The 8245-nt window shown below is 36.6% G+C and overlaps 1 protein-coding gene across 17 annotated transcripts in view; it reads right to left on the bottom strand.

Annotated features, from left to right (window-relative positions):
* Positions 1-8245, bottom strand: part of SYTL4 (synaptotagmin like 4) — a 203744-nt gene that overhangs the window by 174947 nt on the left and 20552 nt on the right. The gene's annotated exons all lie outside the window — the stretch shown is intronic.

Genomic DNA, 8245 nt, shown 5'->3' with positions numbered 1-8245 from the left:
TTTTCAGTGAGAACTGTTCCACATGTAAATGTATTTTTGATGTGTTTGTGTGGGGAGATGAGTTCCATGTTCTCCTGCTCCGCCATCTTGATCAATCCCTCAATGTATTTTTTTAAAATTTTATTTATTTATTTTAGCTGTGTTGTGTCTTTGTTGCTGCACACAGGCTTTCTTTAGTTGTGGCGAGCAGGGGCTACTCTTCCTTGCGGTGTGCAGGCTTCACATTGTGGTGGCTTCTCTTGTTGTGGAGCACGGGCTCTAGGCACGCGGGCTTCAGTAGTTGTGGTGACCAGGCCCGGTTGCTCCGCAGCATGTGGGATCTTCCTAGACCAGGGCTTGAACCTGAGTCCCCTTTGTTGACAGGCGGACTCCCAACCACTGTGCCACCAGGGAAGCCCTCTCAATGTGGTTTTGATTTGCATTTCTTTAGGGACTGCTTATATTGACCATCTTTCCATATCGTTATTGGTCATTTGCAAATCTCCTTTGGCGAATATTCAATCTTTGCCCATTTTCAAATGGACTGTCTTTTAATTATTGAGTTGCAAGAATTTTATTTTTATTTTATTTTATTTTATTTTATTTTATTTTAATTTTGTGGTACGCGGGCCTCTCACTGCTGTGGCCTCTCCCGTTGTGGAGCACAGGCTCCAGAAGCGCAGGCTCAGCGGCCATGGCTCACGGGCCCAGCCGCTCCGTGGCATGTGGGATCTTCCCGGACCAGGGCACAAACCCGTGTCCCCTGCATCGGCAGGCGGACTCTCAACCACGGCGCCACCAGAGAAGCCCAAGAATTTTATTTTTGATATAAATCCCTCATCAGATATATGATTTAAATATATTTTCTCCTATTTTGTGGGTTGTCTTTTCACCTTATTCATAGTGTCCTTTGAATCCCAAAAGTTTTTAATTTTGAGAAGTCCAATTTATGTATTCTATTCTTTTGTCATTTATGCTTTTGGTGTCATGTGTAGGAAACCATTGCGTAATCCAGTCATGAAGACTTCTTTATACTTTTCTTCCCTTATATTAAGGTCTATGATCCATTGTGAGTTAACATTTGTGCATTGCCTGATGTAAGGATCCCAATTCATTCTTTTGCATGTGGATATACAGTAACTCCAGCACCATTAGTTAGAAAGACTGTTCCTTCCCCACTGAATTGTCTTGGCACTACTGATGAATTTCAATAGATCATAAATGTTAAGGGTTATTTTTCTGGACTCTCATTGAATTCCATTGATGTGTATGTCTATCCTTATATAAATACTGCAGTACCATACTATCTTGATTACCGTAGTTTTACAGTAAATTTTGAAATTGGAAAGTGTGAATTCTCCAACTTTGTTCTTTTTCAAGATTGTTGGTTCTTCTGGGTTCTTTGTATTTCCATATGAATTTAACATTTGCTTTCCAGTTTATGCCATAAAACAGATGGGATTTTTATAGGCATTCCATTGAATCTATAGATGAATTTGGGGAGCACAGCCATCTTAAAAATTCCAGTCTATGTACATGGGATGTCATTCATTGATGTAGATATTACCTAACTTCTTTCAAGTATGTCTTATACTTTTTAATAGACTTTATTTTTCAAAGCAGTTTTAGGTTCAAGTAAAATTGAGTAGAAGATACAGAGACTTCCTATATACCCCTTGCTCCCGCACATGAATAGCCTTCCCAAATAAAAACATCCTCCATGAGAGTGGTACATCTGTTACAACTGATGAACCTACATGGACAAATTATTATCATCCAGAGTCCATAGTTTACATTAGAGTTAAATTTTAATGTACATTCCATGGGTGTAGACAAATGTATAATGTCATGTATCTACCATTATGGAATCATACAGAGTTGTTTCAATGCACTAAAAATCCTCTGTACTCTGCCCATTCACCCCTCTTCCTCCATAATCCCTGATAACAACTGATCTTTTTACTGTTTTCATAGTTTTGCCTTTTCCAGAATGTCACAAAATTGGAATCATATAGTATGTGACCTTTTCAGATGGACTTCATTCACATAGTAATACACATTTAAGTTTCCTCCATGACTTTTCATGGCTTGATAGCTCTTTTTTTTAGCACATTTTAGGAATATTTAGTGATATTCCATTGTCTGGATGTACCACATTTTATTTATCCATTCTCCTACAGAAGGACATCTTTGTTGTTTCCAAGTTTGGGCAATTAAGAATAAACCTGATATACAGCCAAGACATGGAAGCGACCTAAATGTCCATCGACAGATGAATGGATAAAGAAGATATGGTGTGTATGTATGTACCTATGTGTGTGTGTGTGTGTGTGTGTGTGTGTGTATACATATATCACACACACACACACACACATGATAGTATACTACTCAGCCATAAAAGAGAATAAAATAATGCCATTTGCAGCAACATGGATGGACCTAGAGATTAACATGTTAAGTGAAGTCAGACAGAGAAAGGCAAATATCATATGATATCACTTATATGTGGAACCTTAAAAAAATATACAAATGAACTTATTTACAAAACAGAAACAGACTCTTGGACATAGAAAGAAACTTATGGTTACCAAGTGTGAAAGGATGGGGGAGGGGCAAATTAGGAGTTTGGGATTAACAGATTAACACTACTATATATAAAATAAACAACAAGGATCTACTGTATGGCACAGGGAACTAAAATCAGTATCTTTTAATAACCTATAATGGAAAGGAAACTGAAAAGAATACATATGTATGTGTGTTTATATATATATGAATCACTTTGCTGAACACCTAATACTACATTGTAAATCAACTACCCTTCAATAAAAAGTTGTTTGCTTTGAAAAAAAAGAATAAAGCTGATATAAACATCCAAGTGCAAGTTTTTGTGTGGACATAAGCTTTCAACTCCTTTAGATAAACACCAAGGAGCATGATTGCTGGATCATATGGTAAGAGTATGTTTACTTTTGTAAGAAACTGCCAAATTGCCTTCTAAAGTGGCTGTACCACTTTGCATTCCCACCAGCAATGAATGAGAGTTTTTGTTCCTCCACATCCCTGCTAGCAGTTGGTGTTGTCAGTGTCCTGGATTTTAGTCATTCTAATAGGTATATAGTGGTATCTCACTTTTGTTTCAGTTTTCATTTCCCTTATGATATATGATGTGGAATACTTTTTCATATGCTTGATTTCTACCTATATATCTTCTCTGGTAGGGATCTGCTAGGGCTTCTTGGCCATGTTTTAACTGTGGTATTTTCTTACTGTTGAGTTTTAAGAGTTCTTTGCATATTTTAATAACAGTCCCTTTATTAGGTATGTCTTCTACAAATATTATCTCCCAGGCAGTGGTTTGTCTTTTCATTTTCTTGACAGTCTTTTGTACAGCAGAAAATTTTAAGTTTAATTAAGTTCAGTTTATCAATCCATTTTTTCATAGACTGTGCCTTTGGTGTTGCATCTAAAAAACCACTGCCAATAATCTCCAAAATTTATAAGCAGCTCATGCAGCTCAATAACAAAAAAACAAACAACCCAATCCAAAAATGGGCAAAAGACCTAAATAGACATTTCTCCAAAGAAGATATACAGATTGCCAACAAACACATGAAAGAATGCTCAACATAACAAATCATTAGAGAAATGCAAATCAAAACTACAATGAGTTATCATCTCACACCGGTCAGAATGGCCATCATCAAAAAATCTACAAACAATAAATGCTGGAGAGGGTGTGGAGAAAAGGGAACACTCTTGCACTGCTGGTGGGAATGTGAATTGGTACAGCCACAATGGAGAACAGTATGGAGGTTCCTTAAAAAACTACAAATAGAGCTACCATATGACCCAGCAATCCCACTACTGGGCATATACCCTGAGAAAACCATAATTCAAAAGGAGTCATGTACCAAAATGTTCATTACAGCTCTATTTACAATAGTCAGGACATGGAAACAACCTAAGTGTCCATCTTCGGATGAATGGATAAAGAAGATATGGCACATATATACAATGGAATATTACTCAGCCATAAAAAGCAACGAAATTGAGCTATTTGTAATGAGGTGGATGGACCTAGATTCTGTCATACAGAGTGAAGTCAGTCAGAAAGAGAAAGACAAATACCGTATGCTAACACATATATATGGAATTTAAGAAAAAAAATGTCATGAAGAACCTAGGGGTAAGACAGGAATAAAGACACAGACTTACTAGAGAATGGACTTGAGGATAGGGGAGGGGGAAGGGTAAGCTGTGACAAAGCGAGAGAGAGAGGCATGGACATATATACACTACCAAACGTAAGGTAGATAGCTAGTGGGAAGCAGCCGCATAGCACAGGGAGATCAGTCGGTGCTTTGTGACCTCCTGGAGGGGTGGGATAGGGTGGGTGGAAGGGAGGGAGACACAAGAGGGAAGAGATATGGGAACATATGTATATGTATATAACTGATTCACTTTGTTATAAAGCAGAAACTAACACACCATTGTAAAGCAATCATACTCCAATAAAGATGTATAAAAAAAAAAAACACTGCCAAACCCAAAGTCATCTAGATTTTCTCCGATGTTATATTCTCAAAGTTTTACACTTTTTTACATTTAGGTCTCTAATCTATTTTGAGTTGCTTTTTTGAAGGGTATAAAGTCTGCATCTAGATTCTTTTTTTTTTTTTTTTGCATAAGGATGCTCAGTGATTTCAACACCATTTGTTGAAAAAACTATTTTTGGTCCATTGTGCTGTCTTTGCTCTTTTGTTAAACTGCATGGTACTGGAATAAAAATAGACACAGAGACCAGTAGAACAGAATAGAGAGCTCATAATTAAACCCTTGCATATACAGTCAACTAATATTTGATAAGGAAGCCAGAAACATCCAGTAGGGAAAGGATAGTCCCTTCAACAAATGCTGTCAGGAAAACTGGATAACCACATGCGGAAAAATGAAATTGGACCCCTATCTTACGCCACTTACAAAAATTAACTTGAAATGGATCAAAGACTTAAACATAAGACCTAAAACCATAAGCGTCCTAGAAGAAAACACAGGGAAGAAGCTCCCTGACATTGGTATTGGCAATGCTTTTTTTTGATGTGGCACCAAAAGCACAAGCAACAAAAGTGAAAATCAACAAGTGGGACTACATTAAACTAAAAAGCTTCCGCACAGCAAAAGAAACGATCAACAAAATGAAAAGGCAACTTACAGAATGGGAAAAAATATTTGCAAACCATGTATCAGATAAGGGAGTAATATCAAAAAAATATAAAGAACTTATATAATACATACAACTCAATGATTTAAAAAATCCATAAATGGGCATGAGAACTAAATAGACATTTTTTCAAAAAAGAAACCCAAATGGACAACAGCCACATGAAAAGGTGCTCAACATCACTAAGCATCAGAGTAAAGTAAATCAAAGCTACAATGAGATATCACCTCACACCTGTAAGACTAGAAGTCATCAAGAAGACAAGAGATAACAAGTGTTGGCAAGGACGTGGAGAAAAGGACACCCTTGTGCAATGCTGGTGGGATTTGTAAGCTGGTTCAGCCACTATGGAGAAAAGTATGGAGATTCCTCAGAAAATTAAAATTAGAACTAACATATTATCCAGCAATTCCACTTCTCAGTATATATCCAAAGGAATGAAAGCTGGTTAACAAGAGATATATGAACTCCTATGCTTACTGCATCATTATTTACAATAGCCAAGATATGGAAACAAACTGATTTTCCATCAATGGCTGAAAGGATAAAGAAGATGTGATATGTATAGATGCAATGGAATACTACTCAGCCATGAAAAAAGGAAATTCTGCTCTTTGCAACAACATGGATGGACCTTAAGGACATCATGCTAAGTGAGGTAAGTCAAACAGAGAAAGACAAATAATCTATGATACCTCTTATACGTGGAATCTAAAAAACCCAAACTCATAGTAGCAGAAAATAAAATGGGCTTTACCAGGCGTTGGGGGATAGGAGAATGGGAGAGATGTCATTTAAGAGTAAATACTTTCAAATAGATAAATAATTCCTAGAGACCTATACACAGTACAGTGATTATAGACAACAAAACTGTATTAAACATTAAATTTGCTAAGGAACTAATCTTTTTTTTTTTTTTTTTTGCGGCACACAGGCCTCTCACTGCTGTGGCCTCTCCCGCCGCGGAGCACAGGCTCTGGACGTGCATGCTCAGCGGCCATGGCTCACGGGCCCAGCTGCTCCGCAGCATATGGGATCCTCCCGGACCGGGGCACGAACCCGTGTCCCCTGCATCGGCAGGCGGACTCTCAAGGACTGCACCACCAGGGAAGTCCAGGAACTAATCTTAATTGTTCCCAATATTAGAAGAAATGATAACTATGTGATGCAATAGAGGTGTTAATGGTACAATGGCAATCATACTGCAAAATAAATGTATCAAATCAATATAATGTACACGTTAAACTTACAGTGTTATATGTCAAATACAACTCAATAAAAAAATTAAAAATAGAAAGTCATCAAACCACAAAAGAAGAGATAAAGAGAGGAAGAAAGGAATAAATGAACTACAAATAGCCAGACACCAATTAACAATGTGATAAGACCATACATATCAATAATTACTCTAAATGTAAACTAAACTCTCCAACCAGAAGACCACGAGTGGCTGCACAAATTAAAAAAACAAGCAAACCAAGACCCAACTATATGATGCCTGCAAGAGACTGACTTCAACTTTAAGGACATATATCGATTAAAGAGAAGGCCTGGAATAAGATATTCCATTCAAATGGAAACCAAAAGCAAGCAAGGATAGCTATACAGTAGTCCCCCCTTACCCATGGAGGATATGTTCCAAGATCCCCAGTGGATGTCTGAAACTGCACAGTATAGAAGCATATATATATATATATATACACACTATGTTTTTTCCTATGTATACATACCTATGATAAAATTTAATTCATAAATTAGACATAAGACATTAACAACAATAACTCATAATAAAATGGAACAATTCTAACAATATACTGTAATAAAAATTATATGAATGTGCTTTTTCTCTCTCTCTCTCAAAGTATCTTATTGTACTGTACTCACCCTTCTTCTTGTGATGATGTGAGGTAATATAATACCTACATGATGAGATGAAGAGAGGTCTGTGGTTGTGTGTCAGGAGCAGACTATGTCAATGATTGGGGATTCCAGGTGGGACAGAGTGGAATGGTGTGAGATTTCATCATTCAATTTAAAATTTATGAAATAAAAAGGATCATAAGAGACAACTATGAACAACTATGCTAATAAACTGGACAACCCAGAAGAAATGGATAAATTCCTAGATACAACCTACGACAACTGAATCATGAAGAAACAGAAAAACTGAATAGACTGATTACAAGGTAAGGAGATTAAATCAGATTCAAAAACCTTCCAACAAACAAAAGTCCAGGACCAGATGGCTTCACTGGTGAATGGTACCAAACATTTAAAGTAAAATTTACACCAATCCTTCCAAACTCTTCCAAAGAAAAACAGAAAGGAAGGAAACACTTTCAAACTCATTTTACGAGGCCAGTATTATCCTCATAACAAAACCAGGCAAGGACACCACAAAAAGAAAATGACAGGCCAATATCCCTGATGAACACAGATGTGAAAATCCTCAACAAAATATTAGCAAAATGAAATCAACCCTATAAAAGAATCACAGACCATGATCAAGGGGAATTTATTCCAGGGAAACAAGGATGGTTCAACATCTGCAAATTAATCAATGTGATATACCACATTAACAAAATGAAGGGTAAAAATCATATGAACATCTCAACAGATGCAGAAAAAGCATATAACAAAATTTAACATCCATTTATGATTTTAAAAAATCTCAACAAAGTGTACATAGAGGGAACATACCTTAACATAATAGAGACCATATATGAAAAGTCCAAGCTAACACCACATTCAATGGAGAAAAACTGAAACCTTCCTCTAAGATTAGGAACAAGACAAGGATGCCCACTCTCATCACTTTTATTCAACATAGTATCTGGAAGTCCTAGCCACAGCAATTAGGCAAGAAAAAGAAATAAAAGGCATTCGAATCAGAAATGAAATAGTAAAACTGTTGCTATTTGCAGATGACATATTATATATGAAAAACCCTAAAGACTCCATCAATAAATTCTTAGAACTGATGAACAAATTCAGTAAAGTTGCAGGATACAAAATCAGAAAATGTTGCATTTCTATACATTA

This window comes from Tursiops truncatus, chromosome X, assembly GCF_011762595.2.
Source record: "Tursiops truncatus isolate mTurTru1 chromosome X, mTurTru1.mat.Y, whole genome shotgun sequence".
Lineage (NCBI taxonomy): Eukaryota > Metazoa > Chordata > Mammalia > Artiodactyla > Delphinidae > Tursiops > Tursiops truncatus.
Note: the sequence above shows the minus strand (reverse complement) of the source record. Positions and strands in the feature narration are given on the sequence as shown.